The following is a 22,633-nucleotide window of genomic DNA, read 5'->3' on the forward strand; positions in this document are numbered from 1 at the left end:
GACCAGAGGCCCAGATTGTCCCCTTTCCACTAAAGTGGTCCTCCAGTCGACCAGGCATTGACTGCATGGTAGCTCTTTTCCAGGATTCTACAGCCTGGAGTAATAAGTCATGCCAAGCTCTCTCTCTGCTATATCCTGAAGTTCAGCACCCTGTGGGTCAGCCCCTGAGGGCCATCCAGCTTCTGTCTCCCAACACTAAGTTCACTTCATGTCTCTCACGACAGGGAGGAAACTTAGCATTCCTTCTCCTGGAGACCTGAAGGGATGCAGTGAGCTTAAGAATTTTCAAAAGCTTATCAGTCAGTCAGCCCTTGTTTGTCCCCAAGCAGATGTGCGGTGATATCGTGGTGGACCTTTACTGGACACTCTGCCGAATAACTGGAGTGACACTTGTGCTTTAGTCCATTTGGCTATCCCTTTCACCCTGGCATTTCATCAAACAGAGGGAGGAAAAATAAGACATTGTAGAGCGAGAGAAGCCCCTTATAGGTCTTTTGATTCTCACATCTATTTAGATGCAATTGGAGTCCCATGGGGAATATCAGATCAGTTTAAAGCCTGAAATCAAATAGTTGCAGGATTTGAGTCAATATTTTGGTGGGTGACAGTTAATAAAAATGTAGATTGGATAAACTACATCTATTACAACCAACAGCAACGAACTTTTCATGAGTTAAAAAAAAAAAAAAAAAAAGTCATGTGGGCTCCAGCCCTGGGGCTACCTGACCTGACAAAACTTTTTACACTATATGTGTCAGAGAGAGAAAAAATAGCGGTTGGAGTTTTGACCCAGACCGTGGGGCCCTGGCTGAGGCCAGTGGCCTACCTCTCTAAACAACTAGATGGGATTTCTAAGGGTTGGCCCCCATGTTTGAGGGCCTTGGCAGCAACAGCCCTGCTAGCACAAGAAGCAGATAAGCTAACTCTTGGGCAAAACCTAAACATAAAGGCCCCCCATGCTGTGGTAACACTAATGAACATCTAAGGACATCATTGGCTAATGAATGCTAGACTAACTGGGTACCAAAGCTTGCTCTGTGAGAATCCCCACATAACTATTGAAGTTTGCAACACCTCAAACCCCACCACTTTGCTCCTGGTATCAGAGAGCCCAGTTGAACATAACTGTGTAGAGGTGTTGGACTCAGTTTATTCTAGCAGGCCTGACCTCTGAGACCATCCTTGGACATCAGTAGACTGGGAGCTGTACGTGGATGGGAGCAGCTTCATCAACCCACTAGGAGAGAGGTGTGCGGGATATGTGGTGGTAATCCTGGATGCTGTCATTGAAGCCAAATCGTTGCCCCAGGGCACTTCAGCCCAGAAGGCCGAACACATCGCTTTAATTCGGGCCTTAGAGCTGAGTGAAGGTAAGACTGTAAACATTTACACTGACTCTCGGTATGCCTTCTTAACCCTCGAAGTACATGGTGCATTATTCAAGGAAGAAGGCCTGTTGAACTCTGGAGGAAAAGACATAAAGTATCAGCAAGAGATCCTGCAATTATTAGAGGCAGTGTGGAAGCCCCAAAAGGTGGCAGTCATGCACTGCAGAGGACACCAGCGAGCTTCCACCTCGATTGCCTTAGGGAACTACAGAGGGAACTTAGAAGCTCAAAAAGCAATATCCACCCCCTACCGGGCATCAGTCACAGCCCCCCTGCTCCCTCAAGCACCTGACCTTGTACCTACTTATTCTTTTTTTTTTTTCTTTCTTTTCTTTTTTTGAGACAGAGTCTTGCTCTGTCGCCCAGGCTGGAGTGCAGTGGCATGATCTCGGTTCACTGCAAGCTCCGCCTCCTAGGTTCACGCCTTTCTACTGCCTCAGCCTCCCAAGTAGTTGGGACTACAGGTGCCTGCCACCACACCCGGCTAATTTTTTGTATTTTTAGTAGAGACGGGGTGTCACTGGATGGTCTCGATCTCCTGACCTTGTGATCCGCCTGCCTCGGCATCCCAAAGTGCTGGGATTACAGGCGTGCGCCACTGCACCTGGCTGTACCTACTTATTCTAAAGAAGAGAAGGACTTTCTCCAGGCAGAAGGAGGGCAGGTGATAGAAGAGGGATGGATCCCGTTATCAGACGGAAGAATAGCCGTGCCACAGCTGCTAGGAGCTGCAGTTGTACTGGCTGTGCATGAGACCACCCACTTAGGCCAAGAGTCACTTGAAAAGTTGTTAGCCCGGTACTTCTACATCTCACATCTCTCAGCCCTTGCCAAAACGGTGGCGTAGCACTGTGTCACCTGCTGACAGCACAATGCTAGGCAAGGTCCAACTGTCCTGTCTGGCATACAAGCTTATGGAGAAGCCCCCTTTGAAGATCTCCAAATAGACTTCACCAAGATGCCCAAATGTGGAGGTAACAAGTATTTGCTAGTTCTAGTGTGTACATACTCTGGGTGGGTGGAGGCCTATCCAACATGAACCAAGAAAGCTCATGAAGTAACCCGTGTGCTTCTCCGAGATCTCATCGCTAGGTTTGGACTGCCCTTATGGATCGGCTGAGAAAACGGGCCGGCGTTTGTGGCTGACTTGGTACAGAAGACAGCAAAGGTGATGAGTGTGGATCAAAGACTGGAACGTAGCCCCCTTGCGGCCACGGTGGAAAGGACCCCAGACCGTCATCTTGACCACTCCCACAGCCGTGAAGGTAGAGGGAATCCCAGCCTGGGTCCATCACAGCTGCGTAAAACCTGCAGCACCTGAGACCTGGGAAGCGAGACCAAGCCTACACAACCCCTGCAAAGTGACTCTGAAGAAGACGACAAGCCCTGCTCCAGTCACACCCGGAAGCTGGCTGGTCCACTCACGGCCGAAGCATGAGGAAACTCACCGCAGGACTCATTTTCCTTAAATTTTGGACTTGTATAGTAAGGACTTCAACTGACCTTCCTCAGACTGAGCACTGTTCCCAGTGTATACATCAAGTCACTTAGGTAGGACAAAAGGTTGCTGCAGTCCTATTATTTTATAGTTATTATGAGTGTACTGGGACTCTAAAAGGAACTTGTTTGTATAATGCTACTCTATACAAAGTATGTAGCCCAGGACATGACCAGCCTGATGTGTGCTATAACCCATCTGAACCCCCTATGACTACCGTTTTTGAAATAAGATTGAGGACTGGCAGCTGGGGAAAAGCTGATATGAGTAAAGTAATAACTAGAACAGAAGAGAAAGGAGTCCCCAAACAAATTATCTTACAGTTTGACCCTGTGCGGCAATCAACAGTGACCCATATGGAAATAGAATAAGATGTGGCTCTCTAGATTGGGAAAGGGGCTATATAGTAGAAAATAAGTATGTTTGTCATGAATTGGGACTGTGTAGTGATGAATGTAGTTACTGATTCTGTGTCATTTAGCCACCTGGAAAAAAAGATGAGAAGGACCCTGTCTGCCTTCAAAAAGGAAGGAGTAACTCTTCCTGCACTAGTGGTCACTGTAACCCATTAGAATTGCTAATTACCAATCCCCTTGATCCTTGTTGGAAAACAGGAGAGTATGTAACTCTAGGAATTGATGGAACTGGACTGGATCCCCAAGTAAATATTTCAGTCCAAGGGGAGGTCCACAGGCGCTCTCCCAAACCAGTGTTTCAGACCTTTTGTGATGAGCTGAATCTGCCAGCACCCGAGCTTCCAAAAAAGACAAAGAACTTGTTTCTCCAGTTGGCAGAAAATATAGCTCATTCCCTCAATGTTACTTCCTGTTATGTATGTGGGGGCACCATTATAGGATACCAAAGGCCTTGGGAAGCCTGACAGTTGGTGCCTCTTGATCCAGTTCCTGGCATAATTCCAGTCCAGAAGGCCCAAACTAGCAACTTCTGGGTCTTAAAAACTTCCATTATTGGACAATATTGCATAGCTAGAGGGAAAAAACTTCACTGTCCCTGTAGGAAAGCTCAGTTGCCTAGGACAAAAGCTGTATAACAGCACAGCAAAGACAATCACCTGGTGGGGCTTAAACCCATACTGAAAAGAACCCATTCAGTAAGTTTCCTAAGTTGCAAACATTTTAGGCCCATCCAGAATTTCAATGGGAGTGGACGGCTCCCACTGGACTGTATTGGATATGTGGGCACAGAGCCTACCCTGTCCATTGGTCAGGTAGTTCTATCATTGGTACCATTAAGCCATCCTTTTTCCTGTTACCCATAAAGACAGGTGAGCTTCTACGTTTCCCTGTCTATACCTCCCGAGAAAAAAGAAGCATAGCCATAGGTAATTGGAAAGATGATGAGTGTCCCCCTGAAAGAATCATATAGTACTATGGGCCTGCCACATGGGCACAAGACAGCTCGTGGGGATACTGAACCCCCATCTACATGCTTAACTGGATCATATGGTTACAGGCTGTTTTAGAAATAACCACTAATGAAACTGGCAGAGCTTTGACTATTTTAGCCTGGCGGGAAACCCAAATAAGAAATGCGATCTGTCAGAATAGATTAGCCTTAGACTATTTGCTGGCAGCTGAGGGAGGAGTCTGTGGAAAATTCAACTTGACCAATTGCTGTCTGCAAATAGACAATCAAGGACAAGTAGTCGAAAATATAGTTAGAGACATAGTAAAGCTGGCACATGTGCCTGTGCAGGTTTGGCATGGATTTGATCCTGGATCCCTATTTGGAAAGTTGGTTTCCAGCTCTAGGAGGATTTAAAACTCTTACAATAGGTATAGTAATAGTGTTAGGAACCTGCCTAGTGCTCCCTTGTTTGCTACCCATAGTTCCCCAACTACTAAGAAGTTTTGTTGCCACCTTGGTTCATCAGAAAACTTCAGCACAAATGTATTACATGAATCACTATGGATCTGTCTCGCAGGAAGACCTGGATAGTGAGGATAAGAGTGAGAACTCCCACTAGTGAATGAGGTTCTCAAAGGGGGGAATGAGGAGAGAGGCCGTTTCTCTTACTGTCTCCTGTCTCCAAAGAAAAGGAGGAAGTAAAAACTGAAAAATAACAGACTGATCGGCGCCACTAGCCAGGCCTGTAGGTTAAAGATTAACCCCCATCCTAATCGCTTGTGCTATCTATAGATCACAGACAATGGTATAGAGAAATACTTGCCTTGCTTACCCCAACTTAGTCACATACCCCATGCTTGCTCAATCTATCATGACCCTGTCACGTGGACCCCTTAGAATTATAAGCCCTTAAAAGGGCCAGGAACTCTTTCTTCAGGGAGCTCAGTTCTTGAGACACAAGTCTGCCAACACTCCCGGCCAAATAAATCCCCTTCCTTCTTTAACCCCTTAAATGAGGGGTTTTGTCCACAGCTCTTCCTGCTACCATATGATGTTAATGTGTACTGGTTAAGATTTATGCAAAATGCACTAATAACAGGGGAAGCTGGCTGTGGATCTGGGAACTCTGTACTATCTTTATAACTTTTCTATAACTCTAAAATTAAAAAAAAAATTATGGATATTTATTTTTAGAAATAAAGTAAAATAAAATATGTATTTTAAAAAGTAAATAAATCCATGAATAAGTAAATTTTAAAAACAAAGCTTTCAGTAAAATGATACTACTCTTACTGGATCAGAGAGTGCTGTTTCCCTGCAGTCTGTGGCACAGCACAGGATGGCCTCTCCGTGTGTTCACTGACCCTGTGCTCACCCAGACTGGGGGTATTTGAAACTAACAGTTCCCTCAGTTTCACCAGAAATCCTCCATGGCTTGGGCCATTGGCAGCAGGACCTGAGCCTGGCCATCCAAATTCTCACTCATAACGTTGACTTAAATGACATTCACCACCAGTGCCTTACTCCCTACCCCAAGACTCTAGCCTCAGGTGTCGTTTTTTTGTTTGTTTGTTTTTGTCTTTAGAGACAGGGTCTTGCTGTGTTGCCCAGGCTAGATTCTAACTCCTGGGCTCAAGTGATCCTGCCACCTCAGCCTCCTGGGTAGCTAGGACTATAGGAGCAGGCCACTGAGCCCAGTTTATGGTGCAAATCCTATAGATCCATCAAACTTCAGTCTTGAACTGAGAGGCTCAGGGGACTAGGTTGGAAGGAAGGCTTTTCACGGTATGCCCTTTTGTACCTTTTGAATGTTGGACCATGTCAATGTGTCAATGTACTATCTACTAAAATAAGACATAAAACACAAAAACAGGGCCGGGCACGGTGGCTCACGCCTGTAATCCCAGCACCTAGGGAGGCCGAGGGGGTGGATCATGAGGTCAGGAGTTCAAGACCAGCCTCGCCAAGATGGTGAAACCCCGTCTCTACTAAAAATACAAAAATTAGCCAGGTGTGGTGGTGGGAGCCTGTAATCCCAGCTACTCAAGAGGCTGAGGCAGAGAATTGCTGGAACCTGGGAGGTGGAAGTTGCAGTGAGCCGAGATAGTGCCACTGCACTCCAGCCTGGTGACAGAATGAGACTCAGTCTCAAAAAAAAAAAAAAAAAAAAAACCCACACACACACACACCCAGTCTCCTTTTCTCTGTGAATCCTTTTGACTACTCCAGGGAAGAATGAAGCCTTCTTGCCTCTGGCCTCGTGTTCACTACATTTGGCATTCAGTGTTCCTGCCAGTCAGTGCTGCTGATCACCTTTCCCTGTGTAAATGTCTGGCTGTCTTCCCAGGCTAGAATTCCCTTAAAGGAGGCTGGGCACGGTGGCTCTCACCTGTAATCCCAGCACTTTGGGAGGGAGGCCTAGGCGGGCAGATCACCTGAGGTCAGGAGTTCAAGACCAGCCTGGCCAACCAACATGGTGAATGAAGCCCTATCTCTACTAAAAATACAAAAATTAGCCAGGTGTGGTGGAGAGCGTCTGTAGCCTCAGCTACTTGCAGGGGCTGAGGCAGGAGAATCCTTGAACCCAGGAGGTGGAGGTTGCAGCGAGCTGAGATCACACCACTGCACTCCAACCTAGGCAACAGAGCAAGACTCCATCCCTCCCCCCAAAAAAAGAGAGAAATTATACAAATAGTAAGGATGTGAAAGGTGTTTAACCTCTTTAGTTAACAAGGAAATGCACATTGAAACTACCATGAGATACCACACCCACCTACCAGCATGGCTATATTTAGAAAGACTGACAATGTCAAGTGTTGGCAAAAAAATGTGGACCAATGACAACTTTCACACACTGCTCATGGGAGTGGAAACTGGTGCAACCTCCTTAGAAAACTGGAAATATTTACTAAACTGAACATACACATAGCTGATGATCAAGCACTTCCACTGCTGGGTATTCACCCAACAGAACTGCATGTTTATGTGCATCCAGAGACATACACAAGAATATATAGGCATTCTTCATGAATAATACCAAACCAGAAACACCTTCAATGTCCAGAATCATAGACTAGATAAATTATGGTATATTGTACAAATGACTTACAGCTACATAGGATATGGTTACTCTCACAAACTATGTTAAACAAAAGGAGCAGGGTACAAAATAATTCATACCATAAATTTCTGTTTATATAAGCTTCAAAAGCAAGCAAAACTAATATATGGTGTTAGAAGTCAGGTGTTGAGGGAGGAATCTGGGGTGCTGGTGACATATTACTAATAGTTCTCCTGGGTGGAAGGTTACACAGGTGAGTTAACTGGAACTTCATTGACATCTACACTTCTGATTTGTGTACTTGAACCCGGGAGGCAGATGTCATTTAAGAAATTTAAGGCGGATGTTAAATGTCATTTAAGAAATTTATTAGAGGCGGGGAGCAGTGGCTCACGCCTGTAATCCCAGCACTTTCGGAGGCCGAGGCGGGCAGATCATGAGGTCAGGAGATCCAGACCATCTTGGCTAACATGGTCAAACCCCGTCTCTACTAAAAATACAAAAAATTAGCCGGGCATGGTGGTGGGCGCCTGTAGTCCCAGCTACTCAGGAGGGTGAGGCAGGAGAATGGCGTGAACCCAGGAGGCGGAGCTTGCAGTGAGCCGAGATCGTACCACTGCACTCCAGCGTGGGCGACAGTGTGAGACCCCGTCTGAAAAAAAAAAAATTTATTAGAAATACATACTTAAAAATCAATGAGGAGACCCTATTTAATAATCCAGTGGCTGCCAAAATTATGCACAGTAGTTTCCTGAATCTTCTTTTAAATTATTTATATACATGTTTTTTGAGATTAAGTCTCGCTCTGTCGCCCAGGCTGGAGTGCAGTGGCGCCATCTCGGCTCACTGCAAGCTCCGCCTCCCAGGTTCAAGCAATTCTCTGCCTGAGGCTCCTGAGTAACTGGGATTACAGGCACCCGCTGCCATGCTGGGCTAATCTTTGTGTTTTTAGTAGAGACAGGGTTTCACCATTCTGGCCAGGCTGCTCTTGAACTCCTGACCTCATGATCCACCCGCCTTGGCCTCTCAAAGTGCTGGGATTACAGGCATGAGTCACCGCGCCCGGCCAGTCTTTTCTTATTGTGAAAATGTCAAATGTAAACAAGAGGACAGCAGAATATTAGAGTAGCTTTCCTTTTCTTTTCTTTTTTTCTTTTAGAGAAGGTCTTGCTTTGTCATCCAGGCTGGAGTGCAGTGATGCCATCTCAGCTCACTGCAACCTTCGCCTCCTGCGTTCAAGAGATTCTCATGCTTCAGCCTCCCGAGTAGCTGGGATTATGGGCATGCACCACCATGTCCAGCTAAATGTTTGTATGTTTTAGTAGAGACAAGGTTTTGCTGTATTGGCCAGACTGGTCTTTACTGTCCTCAAGTGATTCCCCCGCTTCGGCCTCCCAAAGTGCTGGGATTAGAGGTGGGAGCCACTGTGCCTGGCCTAGAGTAACTTTCCTTTGATGAAATCTGCTATCATTTGTTTCTACAAATCATTCTTCCAAAATACTGTATTCCTTATGAAAATAATATAATCATACAGACAAAATTTCAGAAACTAGAAAGAAACAAAACGCCTAACCTCTCCCATCCATTTAAACATAAATTGCTTTATAATTTTGATACATTTTCTTCTAATCTTTCTTCCTGCACATTAATGTATTTTAAAGTAAAATACATTATTTTTCTTATTCAGAGTTTTAGTCACTTTCTCTATAATTTGAAAATAGTTTATTATTTACCCAGCATTTATGGTCATCTCTAAAATACTTAGCGCTGTGAATATATGTCAGATAAAAATACAAAGTAAACTTCACTTGCTGTTCAAAAAATAGCATAATAATATAGATTAAATTCCAAGCACCTTGAAGCAGTTTACACTCTTGATAGTCTTATTTACATAAAGGGGACACTTTTATTTTCTCTACTCTTTAGGTAAGAAAAACATGGCACATGGTTGATAATGAGACTACACCCAGAATGCAAGTTTTCCTATCCAACTTTTGCATTACAGTGGGCCTGGTACCAAAATATCAAATATGCAACTTAAAGTACTCTAACTCATTTAGCTAAGAAATCCTTTCCATTCCCTGCTGTCCAAATTCATCAATGCCTGGTTACTCAGATAATATGAATACACTACAGTCTGGCTAAAATCTTATCTTTAGGTTCATGCTTGAAAACACCTTATAGATGTGATTATTTTTTCCCTATCTTCCTCTATTATAAAGGTAATAAATCTTAATGAACATATCTTGTTAGACTGGGTTGGATTCCCCCAGAAGCAATCCTGTGGGCAATAATTTTCATGCAATATTTTATTTGGGAAGTGATCTTGGGAAGCTCTGTTGGGAATAGGAAAGTGAGACAGGGAAGGGAAGCTAAGCCAACAGAGGGTGTGCAATAGGGCAAGGTTCTGTTGTGGGTATTGAGGCTGGATCCTGCTGAAGAACTTGGGGAGAGAGTGCAGAACTCACTTCACACTGTCCCGACTACGGAGGAAAAAAGCTGGGGTCGTTATCCTTCAGTGCCCATCTGATAGTTGACTGAGGACTATTTCTGGAGGTGTAACTCCCCAGCACTTCTGGCCTATCTTTAGCTGGAGAAGAGCCAATAGAAAGGTACTATTGATACATTTATCTTGGAAAATTCTCAGTCATTATTGCTTCAAATATTTCTTCTGTTCCTTTCTTCTTTTTCTGGTATTCCCATTATGTGTATTTATACCTTGTGTAAGTGTCCCTAAGTTCTTGGATATTCTGTTATTCTTTTCAGTCTCTTTTTCTTTTTTTCTTTTTTTTTGAGACAAGGTCTGGCTCTGTTACCCAGGCTGGAGTGCAGTGGAGGGCAATGGTGCGATCTCAGCCCACTGCAACCTCTGCCTCCCAAGCTCAAGTCATCCTTCCATCTCACCCTCCCAAGTAGCTGAGACTATAGGCGTGCACCACCATGCCTGGCTAATTTTTGTTTGTTTGTTTTGTAAAGACGGGGTATTGCCATATTGCCCACGCTGGTCTCGACCTCCCAAAGTTGTGGGATCAGAGGCATGAGCCACTGCCCGGCCCAGTCTTTTTTCTCCACATTTCAGTTTTTGAGGTTTCTATTGACATATCTTCAAGCTCACTGATTTTTTCCTCAGCTGTATCCAGTGTATAATAAGCCCATCAAAGACATTCTTCATTTTTGTTATAATGTTTTTTATTTCTAGCATTTCTTTTTTTATTCTTCTTGGAATGTCCATCTCTCTGCTTACATTACCCATCTGTTTTTGCATGTTGCCTACCTTTTCCAAGAGCACCCTTAGCATATTAGTCATAGTTGTTAAATTCCTGGTCTGATCATTCTAGCATCCCTGCCATATCTGAGTCTGGTTCGGATGCCTGAGTTGTAGGAAAGGGGAAGCATTCTAAACTCCTACGAGTAGGTCTCAGTCTTTTTTTTTTTTTTTGAGATGGTGTGAAATTTCACTCTTGTTGCCCAGGCTGGAGTGCAATGGTGCGATCTCGGCTCATGGCAACCTCTGCCTCCTGGGTTCAAGCAATTCTTCTGCCTCAGCCTCCCGAGTAGCTGGGATGACAGGCATGCGCCACCACGCCCGGCTAATTTTGTATTTTTAGTAGAGATGGGGTCTCTCCATGTTGGTCAGGCTGGTCTTGAACTCCCGACCTCAGGTGATCCTGCTCGCCTCAGCCTCCCAAAGTGCTGGGATTACAGGCGTGAGCCACCATGCCCAGCAGGTCTCAGTCTTTTAGTGAGCCTGTGCCCTTGAGCTGTGATCTTCATATGTGCCTCTCAGTCTCCACTACCCCCTTTAGATGAGACAAGAAGGCTAGAAGGGGTCAGAGTTGGATATTTTCCTTTCCCCAGCCCAGTTAGGCTGTGGTAAAACCCGTCAGTTAGGCTATGATGAAATAGTTTCCCTTGAGGGCTGCTCTTGTTAGGAAGAACAGAGTGCTCTAGGTGTATTTCTAAATGGCTACTTTCCCCCTTTCCCCTGACAGAAGCATGAGAGGATTTTTGTCGTATTTTCACTGTGAGAATGGGGTAGAGGTAAAACTCACAAAAGTGTGGGTGCTCCATTGAGACTGGGCTCCTTCAGAGTCTTAAACTCACAAACTTGTCCATGCTGAGCCTCTAGCAATCCTGCAATTACAGTTGAGGTTCTCCTATCCCAGGCTGCAGAGGTTTCTGCTCCGATAAATTCTGATTGTTGGCTGGGCGTGGTGGCTCAGGCCTGTAATCCCAGCACTTTGAGAGGCCGAGGCAGGTGGATCACCTGAGGTCAGGAGTTCTAAACCAGCCTGACCAACATGGTGAAACCCTGTCTCTATTAAAAATACAAAAATTAGCCAGGCGTGGTGGCACATGCCTGTAATCCCAGCTACTAGGGAGGCTGAGGCAGGAAAATCACTTGAACCCGGGAGGTGGAGGTTGTAATGAGCCGAGATCACACCATTGCATTCCAGCCTGGGCAACAAGAGCAAAACTCTTATCTCAAAAAATAAATAAATAAAAATAAAATAAAATTCTGATTCTCTGGCTGGGCGTGGTGGCTCATGTCTGTAATACTAGCACTTTGGGAGGCTGAGGCAGGCAGATCACCTGTGGTCAGGAGTTTGAGACCAGCCTGGCCAACATGGTGAAACCTCATCTCTACTTAAAATACAAAAATTAGCCAGGTGTGGTGGCAGTGCACCTGTAATCCCAGCTACTTGGGAGGTTGAGGCAGGAGAATCCCTTGAACCTGGGAGGTGGAGGCTGCAGTGAGCTGAGATTGAGTCACTGCACTCCAGACTGGGTGACAGAGCAAGACTCCATCACACACACATGCACACATACACACACACACACACACACCCCTCTGTTTCTCTGTATTTTCCAGTCTGCCCCTCCAGTGTTGGGGGCAGTGGTTTGCCCTGTGACCTCAGTTATCTGATGGGTCTAAGAAGAGTTATTAATTTTCAGTTCGTTCGGTTTTTTCTTGTATGAATGGGACTTCTAAGATACATGCCAGACTGAAAAACAAAAGTCTTGATACATTATTACTAACTATAGTCCACATTTCAGGGCCGGGTGCAGTGGTTCATGCCTGTAATCCTAGCACTTTGGGAGACCAAGGTGGGTGGATTGCTTGAGCTCAGAAGTTTCAAGACAAGCCTGGGCAACATAGCAAAAGCCCGTATCTACAAAAAATACAAAAATTTGTCAGGCATGGTGGCACATGCCTGTAGTCCCAGCTACTTGGGAGGCTGAGGTAGGAGGATCACCTGAGCCTGAGGAGGTCAAACTGTAGTGAGCTGTGAACGTGCCACTGCACTCCAGCCTGGGCAACAGAGGGAGACCCTGTCTCAATAAATAAATAAATAAATAAATAAACAAACAAACAAACAAATCCCACACCTTATTCAAAACTCCAGCCTGGGCAACAGAGTGAGACCCTGTCTCAATAAATAAATAAATAAATAAATAAATAAAGCCCACACCGTATTCAAAAGTCTTTAGTTTTTACCTAACGTCCTTCTTTTGTCTCAAGATCCCATCCAGGACACCATATGACATTTATCCATCACATCTCTTTAGGTTCCTCTTGGCTGCGACAGTTCCTTGGACTTTCCTTATTTTTGATGACCTTGACAGTTTTGAGGGGTACCGATAAGGTATTCTGTGGAATGTCCCCCAACTGGAATTTGTCTCATGAGAAAATTATGATTAGACTGGGTGATGGGTTTTTCAGAACCACAGAAGTCAAGTACCATTCACATAACATCATATCAAGGGTACATACTTTCAATATGAGTTATCACTGCTGATGTTAACCTCAATCGCCTGGCTCAGACAGTCTGTAAAATTACTCTTTCCCCAGTCCCTTTACAAATTGTATTTTTTGGAAGAAAGTCACTATGCTCAGCCCACACTTAAGGACAGGGGAGTTATACTCCATCTCCTTGAAGGCAGAGTATCTACATACATTATGTAGAATTCTGCATAGGAGCTTTGTCTTTCCTCATTCATTTATTCATTCATTCGTTTATATCACTATGAACTCATGGATATCTATTTTATACTTTGAATTACAATCCAATACCACTTCATCTATTTTTTTCTTTTTTGAGACGGAGATTCACTCTCTATCACCCAGGCTGGGGTGCAGTGGTGGGATCATAGCTCACTGTAGCTTCAACCTCCCAGGCTCAAGTGATCCTCCTGCCTCAGCCTCCCAAGTAGCTGGGACCACAGACACGGGCCACCATGCCTGGCCAATTTTTAAATTAATTTTAATTTTAATTTATTTTTTTTTTCTTATCTCCTAGAGCCTTTGGATGAGATAATTTTTAATTTTTTTAGAGATGGGTTCTCCCTATGTTGCCCAGGCTGGTCTTGAACTCCTGGGCTAAAGAGATTCTCCCTCCTTAGCCTCCCAAAATGCTAGGATTATAGGTGTGAGCCACTGTGCCTGGCCACGTCATCTATTTTTATTGCCCCACATTGTTCCAGCTTTGGCCACTGGGAGGTCTTTGAGTTGGCTCCCATGTCCCTTTGTAATAACCATATCGGGTGTGTGTGCGGGGGGTGTGTGTGTGTGTGTGTGTGTGTGTGTGTGTGCTTCCTGAGTACTTCCTTCTTTCTGGCACTGTAAGATATTGCAAGCTCAGGATACAAAACTGCAGCTAGATAAGAGAATTAAGTTCTAGCGCACTTAGAAGGCCCTACAGTTAACACTGTAGGATGACTACAGTTAACAGTGATATACAGTTTCAATATATATATTGAGTACAATACAGTTAACAATAATATATAGTTTCAAATAGCTAGAAGGAGAATATTGAAGGTTCCTAACACAAAGAAATGATAAATGTTTGAGATGATGGATATGCTAATTACCCAGATCTCATCATTATACATTATATGTTGAAACATTGTGTACCCTATAAAATATGTACAATTATTATGTAAACAAAAAACTACAATTTAAAAAGGCGCATCCAGGACAGGTGTAGTGGCTCATGCCTGTAATCCCAGCACTTTGGGAGGCCGAGGCAGGCAGATCACTTGAGGTCAGGAGTTCGAGACCAGCCTGGCCAACATGGAGAAACCCCATCTCTACTAAAAATACAAAAATTAGCCAGGTGTTGTGGTGCATGCCTGTAGTCCTAGCTACTCGGGAGGCTGAGGCAGAAGAATCACTTGAACCTGGCAGGTGAAGGATGCAGTGAGCCGAGATCGCACCACTGCACTCCAGCCTGGGTAACAGAGTGAGAGTCTGTCTCAAAAAAATAAAAATAAAGTGGCTATAAACAATCGCATGCAAGTTTCTGAGAGGACTTAAATGTTAAAATTAGTTTGGTAAATACCTAGCAGTGTGTTTGCTGGATCATATGTTAAGACTAAGTTTAGATTTGTAAGAAACTGCCAGTTTTCTAAAGTGGCTGTACCATTTTACATTCGCATCAGTAATGAATAAGAGCTCCTGTTGCTTGTTGTCCTTACCAGCAATTAGTATTGTTAGTTTTTTGGATTTTAGTCATTCTTTTTTTTTTTTTGAGACGGAGTCTCGCTCTGTCTCCCAGGCTGAAGTGCAGTGGCGGATCTCAGCTCGCTGCAACCTCCACCTCCTGGGTTCAAGCAATTCTCCTGCCTCAGCCTCCTGAGTAGCTGGGACTACAGGCACATGCCACCACGCCTGGCTAATTTTTGTGTTTGTAGTAGAGATGGGGTTTCACCATGTTGGCCAGGCTGGTCTCGATCTCCTGACCTCGTGATCCACCCACCTCGGCCTCCCAAAGTGCTGGGATTATAGGCATGAGCCATCATGCCCGGCTAGATTTTAGTTATTCTAATAGGTATGTAGTGGTATCCCACCGTGGTTTAAATTTACAATTCTCTGATGACAAATAATGAGCATCTTTTCATATGCTACCCTCATTTTAAAATTAGTTATAATCGCTGTTAGAGAAAATAGGATAATGTACTGTCGCATTTATAACATATGTAGAAAAGAACCTATGACAAAAATAGCAGAAGGGACAGGTTGGCAGAAATTGATTTATATTACAGTTAAGTTCTTATATTAAATGTGAAGTGATATCAAATGAAAGGAGATTGTGATAAAAGTGTACATATGTAAAATCTAGAGCAACCACTAAAAAATAAATAAATAAATAAACAAAAAGGTTTAGCTAATAAGCCAATAGTAGAAATAACGAGGAATCGTAAAAGAAAAATAAACCCTCAGTGCCAAAGAAAACAAGCAAATGGAGAAAAGGAACAAGAAACACATGGAACAAAAAGAAAACAACTTGTAAGATGACAAATTTAGGCCGGGCGCAGTGGCTCACGCCTGTAATCTCAGCACTTTGGGAGGCCGAGGCAGGCGGATCACCTGAGGTCAGGAGTTCGAGACCAGTCTGGCCAACATGGCGAAACCCTGTCTCTACTAAAAATACAAAAATTAGGCTTGGCGTGGTGGCTCACACCTGTAATCCCAGCACTTGGGAGGCTAAGGCGGGTGGATCACCTGAGGTCAGGAGTTTGAGACCAGACTGACCAACATGGTGAAACACCGCCTCTACTAAAAATACAAAAATTAGCCGGGCATGGTAGTGCGTGCCTGTAATCCCAACTAATTGGGAGGCTGAGGCAGGAGAAGCGCTTGAATCTGGGAGCTGGAGGTTGCAGTGAGTCGAGATTGCGCCATTGCACTCCAGCCTGGGCAACAAGAGCAAAACTCTTTCTCAAAAAAAGAAAAGATGATAAATTTAAAGCCAACCATATTAATCATCAATTAAATGGAAACAGTGTACATATCCCAATTAAAAGGTAGAGATGGAATGGACATGGTGGCTCAAACCTGTAATCCCAGTACTTTGGGAGGCTGACGCGGGGCGGGAGGATTGTTTGAGATCAGCCTGGGCAACATGAGAAGACCCTGTATCTTAAAAAAAAAAAAAAAAAAAAAGAGGGAAAGAAAGAAAGGAGGGGAGGGGAGGAGGGAGGGAGGGAGGAAGGCAGGGAGGAAGGAAGGAAGGAAGAAAGAGAAAAATTAGCTGGCATGTGCTTGTAGTCCCAGCTACTCAGGAGTCCGAGGTGGGAGGAGGATTGCTTGAGGCCAAGAGTTCAAGGCTGCAGTGAACTGTGATTGCACCACTGCACTCCAGCCTGGGTAGAGCGAGACCTTGTCTCTCAAAAAATACTAAACAACCAATAAAGTAATTATCCCTCCTAAAATAGCACAGGAAAGTAAAAAGAAAAAAAAAAAAGAAGAAAATCCAAAATAACTCAAAAATTACACTAAAAAAATTCCATGACTTTCCACAGTAGTATGCAGACACTTAGGTGGGCAATACACATTTTTAACACAACAGGAATAATGAGCTTAAGTGTATCTCAAGTTAGTATTATAACAAAGAGAAAAAGATTATTTCAAGTGTCTTTAGACCATAGTTTTTTCTTTTTTGTTTTTTTTCTTGAGACAGGGTCTTGCTCTGTTACCCGGGCTGGAGTGTAGTGGTACGATTATGGCTCACTGCAGCCCCAAACTCCTGAGCTCAAGCAATCCTCCTGACTCAGCCTCCTGAGTAACTGCGACTACAGGTGCATCCTGCCATGCCTGGATACTTAAAAAAATTTTTTTGTTGTTGGCTAGGCGCTGTAGCTCATACCTGTAATCCCAGCACTTTGGGAGGCTGAGATGGGTGGATCACTTGAGGTCAGGCGTTCGAGATCAGCTTGGCCAACATGGTAGAACCCTGTTTCTACTAAAAGAAGAAAAATTAGCCAAGCATGTAGTCTCAACTACTCAGGAGGTTAAGACATGAGAATCGCTTGAGCCCAGGAGGTGGAGGTTGCAGTGATCCGAGATTGCATGACTACACTCCAGCCTGGGCGACAGAGCAAGAGTGTCTCAAAAAAACAAAACAAACTTTTTTTTTTTTTTGTAGAGACAGTCTCCCTATGTTGCCCAGGCTGGTCTCAAACTCCTAGGCTCAAGCTCTTGCCTCAGCCTCCCAAAGCACTGGGATTACAGGTGTGAGCCACCATGCCCTGTCTAGACCATAGTATTTTGACTATACATCCTTAGTGGAAAATTTTTTTAAAGCACACAAAGCTGCAAAGAAATCTCACACTTTCCTCAATAGTCTTGCTGTAAATAGTAATATTGATATTATTACCTTGAAGCTATTTTACATACATTATAAAGCAAATAGGTAATTCTCTTAATGTTATTAGGACTAATATTTTCAGTGTAAGAGAAAAGTGATATAGGTAAAAAATCAGTAAGGTTAATTAAACAATTGTATGGTTAAATTTGAATCAGAAGTATCGATATAAACTATTTTCATTGTTTTCAAAAATACTTATTTCATAGCACTGTCCATTGAAATGACAACCCTGTAGTCATGATCTCTCCCAGTGTCTAAATTGCAGCCTATAAATATTCCTCACTAACTGGAACCTGGGCTTTTTATAGGAATGCTGATTGTTAGTATGTGGCCAGAATGAGCCTGAGACATCTTATTTTTGCCCGGGATATCATCATGTTACAGAAAGCAAGTAAGCAGTAAGACATACAAACCATCATGAATACATAAAAAACAAAAGCAAAGACAAAACCCCCAAAAAACGCTGACCTATACACTTCAAAATTGTTAACATGGTACATTTATGTCATGCGTATGTTATGAGCTGAATTGCGTCCCACTTCCTGCCAATTTGAATCCTGACACCCTAACCCTGAGTACCTCAGAATGTGACTATTTGGAGACAGGGCCTTTAAAGAGGTAATTAAGTAAAAATGAAGTTAGTGAGAACCCTAATTCAGTATGACTGGCATCCTTATAAGAAGAGGAAATTGGGCCAGGTGCAATGGCTCATGCCTGTAATCCCAGCACTTTGGGAGGCCAAGGCGGGCGGATCACAAGGTCAGGAGTTCGAGACCAGCCCGACCAACATGGTGAAACCCTGTCTCTACTAAAAATACAAAAATTAGCCGGGTCTGGTGGCGCACGCCTGTAATCCCAGCTACTTGGGAGGCTGAGGCAGGAGAATCACTTGAACCCAGGAGGCGGAGGTTGCAGTGAGCTGAGATCATGCCACTGCACTTCAGTCTGGGCAACAGAGCAAGACTCCATCTCAAAAACAAACAAACAAACAAAAAAACTGGGACACAAAGGGAGAGAGAGGGAGAGGGAGGGAGATACCAGACATGCATGTGCACAGTTAGAAGGTTGTGTCTGCAAGCCAAGGAGAGGGGCCTTAGGAGAAACCAACCCTGTTGACACCTGATGTCAGATTTCCAGCCTCCTGAACTGTGAGAGAATACGTTTCTGTTGTGTAAGCCACCCAGTTTGTGGGATTTTAAGGCAGCCCTAGAAAACTAATACAATATATTTTACCATAATTAGAAAAACCAACCAACCAACCAACCAATAAGAAAACCCTAAGTTGACACTTAACAGAACAGAAAGCTCAAAACAAGCAAACAAAAGTATGCATTAGCCACCTGAATGTCTGTGGTCTGCTGTTGAAGGTTCCAGAAAGCATGAGCCATGTTAACTGGTGTCAACATATCTGAGTGGGTCCTAGTTTCAGCTGGGTCCTCAATGCAGGCGGTCAGCTCCCTTGCCTACCCTTGTTTGGCACCATCTCCCTCCACAAGGGCTGTTTCACGCCTACCCTTGTTTGGCACCATCTCCCTCCACAAGGCCTGTTCCACACCTTCGCCATTGCTCCCCGCTCCCTGTTGACTGGCGGTGGGGGGCCCTTCCAGCAGATGACTTTGTTTCTTGCCTCATAGAAAAGCAGGGAGCAACCAGCCTGACATCTCTCTCCCTCCCAGGGCCCCTGCAAACACTCAGGTCCACACCCTCTCCTGTCCTTCCTTCTTCCCCTCCAGTCTCTCAAACGTGGAGGTGCCCCACATCCTTTCAGTCCCCTGCCATTTTTGTGCTTTATCACCTCCTTAGAACGCTTCCTCCATCAATTTCTTCCCCTTGTTTTTTGTTTTCTAACCCCCTGCATTCATAATTCTTTTTTAAAAAAACAAAACAAAACAAAACAAAAAACATCACTTCAACCTCTTTTTCTACTGATTCCTTTCCAGAAGCCTCTAACTAGGTTCAATCTCCCTCATGCCCAATACATACATGCTCTCTTGATCCCAAGCTTTCTCTAGCTATCACAACCTCTCCATCACTCCCTTTCCACCCACCATTCTTAAAGGACTCTACTCTAGTTACCGCTACATTCCCACTTTCCCTTCATCCTGCTGCCTCCTGAATTCTGGCTTTTGCTCGCACCACTCCACAATAACTATTCCGACAAAGCTCTTTCAAACTTCCTATTGGATTGCTTGCCCTCCTTCGTTGCTTATGGGCTTCTACTCTTTTATGTATGTATAACTGGCACCTCAGACTCTGTGTATCCCAAGCCAAACACATCATTATTTTTCTCAAGTGCACTTCCCTTCCTGAGTTCTTTATTTTTGTTAATGGAGCTACTGTCACTCAGCTCCATACTTCAGTATCGTATTTGGGCTTTGGGGTTATTTATTTATTTATGTCTTATTTATTTATTTTTTTTCGAGATGGAGTCTGGCTCTATCACCCAGGCTGGAGTGCAATGGCATGATCTCAGCTCACTGCAACCTCCACCTCCAACCTCCACCTCCCGAGTTCAAGCGATTCTCCTGCCTCAGCCTCCTGGTAGCTGGGATTACAGGCATGTAGCACCACGGCCAGCTAATTTTGTGTTTTTAGTAGAGACGGGGTTTCACCATCTGGGCCAGGCTGGTCTCAAACTCCTGACCTCAGATGATCCACCCTCCTTGACCTCCCAATGTGCTGGGATTACATATTTATTTATTTTTATTTTATTTTATTTATTTATTTATTTTTATTGTTTGAGACGGAGTCTCGCTCTGTCGTCCAGGCTGGAGTGCAGTGGCGTGATCTTGGCTTACTGCAAGCTCTGCCTCCTGGGTTCATGCCATTCTCCTGCCTCAGCCTCCCCAGTAGCTGGGAGACGCCCACCACCACACCCAGCTAATTTTTTTCTATTTTTCACAGGACGGGGTTTCACCATGTTAGCCAGGATGGTCTCGATCTCCTGACCTTATGAACCGCCCGCCTCAGCCTCCCAAAGTGCTGGGATCACAGGCATGAGCCACCGCGCCCGGCCTATTTATTTATTCTTGAGATGAAGTCTCGCCCTTGTCACCCAGGCTGGAGTGCCATGGCGTGATCTCAGCTCACTGCAACCTCCGCCTCCCAGGTTCAGGCGATTCTCCTGCCTCAACCTCCTGAGTAGCTGGGATTACAGACGCCTGCCACCAGACCCGGCTGATTTTTGTATTTTTAGTAGAGACGGGGTTTCACCATGTTGGCCGTGCTGGTCTCGAACTCCTGACCTCAGATGATCCGCCCGCCTCAGCCTCCCAAAGTGCTGGGATTACAGGCATAAGCCCCCATGCCTGGCTCATATTTATTTATTTTTTAAAGCAATTTAAACTAATTTTCTTCATTAGGTAATTCATCCAAAAGGTTCAAGATTTAAAATATTCAAATTATAAACACTAAAAAGACTCTCTTTCACTACTGACCCCCAGCCACCCCACTTCTCTTAAACAGGCCACTTAATGTCATCAATTTTGTACGTATTTCTCTAGGGATATATAAACATATGTAAGCAAAGATGTTTGTTTACATATTTCCTTTTTATGGCCAGGTGCAGTGGCTCATGCCTTTATGGCACTTTGGGAAGCCAAGTTGGGCAGATCTCTTGAGCCCAAGAGTTTAAGACTAACATGGACAACACAGTGAAACTCCGTCTCTACTAAAAGAATACAAAAAAAAAAAAAAAAAAAAAAGGGCCAGGCATGGTGGCTTGTGCCTGTAACCCCAGCACTTTGGGGGGCTGAGGCAGGTGGATCACCTGAGGTCAGGAGTTGAAGATCAGTCTGGCCAACATGGTGAAACCCCGTCTCTACTAAAAATACAGAAAGTAGCTGGGCATGGTGGTAGGTGCCTGTAGTCCCAGTTACTTGGGAGGCTGAGGCAGGAGAATCACTTGAACCCAGGAGGCAGAGGTTGCAGTGAGCCGAGATCACGCCATTGCACTCCAGCCCTGGATGACAGAGCGAGACTCCATCTCAAGAAAAAAAAAAAAAAAAAATTATCTGGGTGTAGTGGTGCACACCTGTAATCCTAGCTACTCCAGAGGCTGAGGTGGAAGAACCACCTGAGCCTGGGGAGGTCGAGACTGTGGTGAGCCATGATGGTGCCACTGCACTCCAGCCTGGGCGACTGAGTGAGTCTCTGTCTCAAAAAACAAAACAAAACATATTTCCCTTTTAAAAATGCAAATAAGGCCACGTGAGCTATGTTTGTGCCACTGCACTCTAGCCTGGGCAACACAGTGAGACTTTGTTTAAAAAAATAAATAAATAGTGCTCACTTTGGCAGCACATATAAAACCGCACATCTACAACCATCTGATCTTTGACAAACCTGACCAAAACAAGCAATGGGGAAAGGATTCCCTGTTTAATAAATGGTGATGGGACAACTGGCTAGCCATATGAAGAAAACTGAAACTCGATCCTTTCCTTACACCTTTATACAAAAATTAACTCAAGATGGATTAAAGACTTAAATGTAAAACCCCAAACTACAAAAACCCTAGAAGAAAATCTAGACAATACCATTCAGGACATAGGAATGGGCAAAGATTTTATGATAAAATTGCCAAAAACAATCGCAACAAAAGCAAAATTCGACAAATGGGATCTAATTAAACTAAAGAGCTTATGCATAGCAAAAGAAACTATCATCAGCTGGGCGCGGCAGCTTACGCCTGTAATGCCTGCATTTTGGGAGGCAGAGGTGGGCAGATCTCTTGAGGTCAGTTCAAGATCAGCCTGGCCAACATAGTGAAACCCTGTCTCTACTAAAAATACAAAAATTAGCTGGGCGTGGTGGCATACATCTGTAATCCTAGCTACTTGGGAGGCTGAGGCAGGAGAATCACTTGAACCCAGGAGGCGGAGGTTGTAGTGAGCCGAGATCACGCCATTGCACTCCAGCCTTGGCAACAAGTTTTTGAAACTCTGTCTCAAAAAAAAAAAAAAAAAAAAATGCAAATCAAAACCACAATGAGATACCATCTTACACCAGTCAGAATGGCGATTATTAAAAAGTCAAGAAATGACAGATGCTGGTGAGATTGCAGAGAAATAGGAATGCTTTTACATTGTTGGTGGGAATGTAAATTAGTTCAACCATTGTGGAAGACAGTGTGGTGATTCCTCAAAGATTTAGAACTGGAAATACC

General features: G+C 44.3%; 1 long non-coding RNA gene across 1 annotated transcript; it reads right to left on the bottom strand.

The window, feature by feature from the left end:
* Positions 1-1,680: 1,680 nt before the first annotated feature.
* Positions 1,681-21,440, bottom strand: LOC134761794 (uncharacterized). The gene is made up of 2 exons (XR_010140931.1): positions 12,816-21,440; positions 1,681-7,967 (listed from the first exon to the last, which is right to left on the bottom strand). It is a non-coding gene; the product is annotated as an uncharacterized LOC134761794 (long non-coding RNA).
* Positions 21,441-22,633: the final 1,193 nt, after the last annotated feature.

The sequence above is a fragment of the Pongo abelii genome, chromosome 6, assembly GCF_028885655.2.
Source record: "Pongo abelii isolate AG06213 chromosome 6, NHGRI_mPonAbe1-v2.0_pri, whole genome shotgun sequence".
NCBI lineage: Eukaryota > Metazoa > Chordata > Mammalia > Primates > Hominidae > Pongo > Pongo abelii.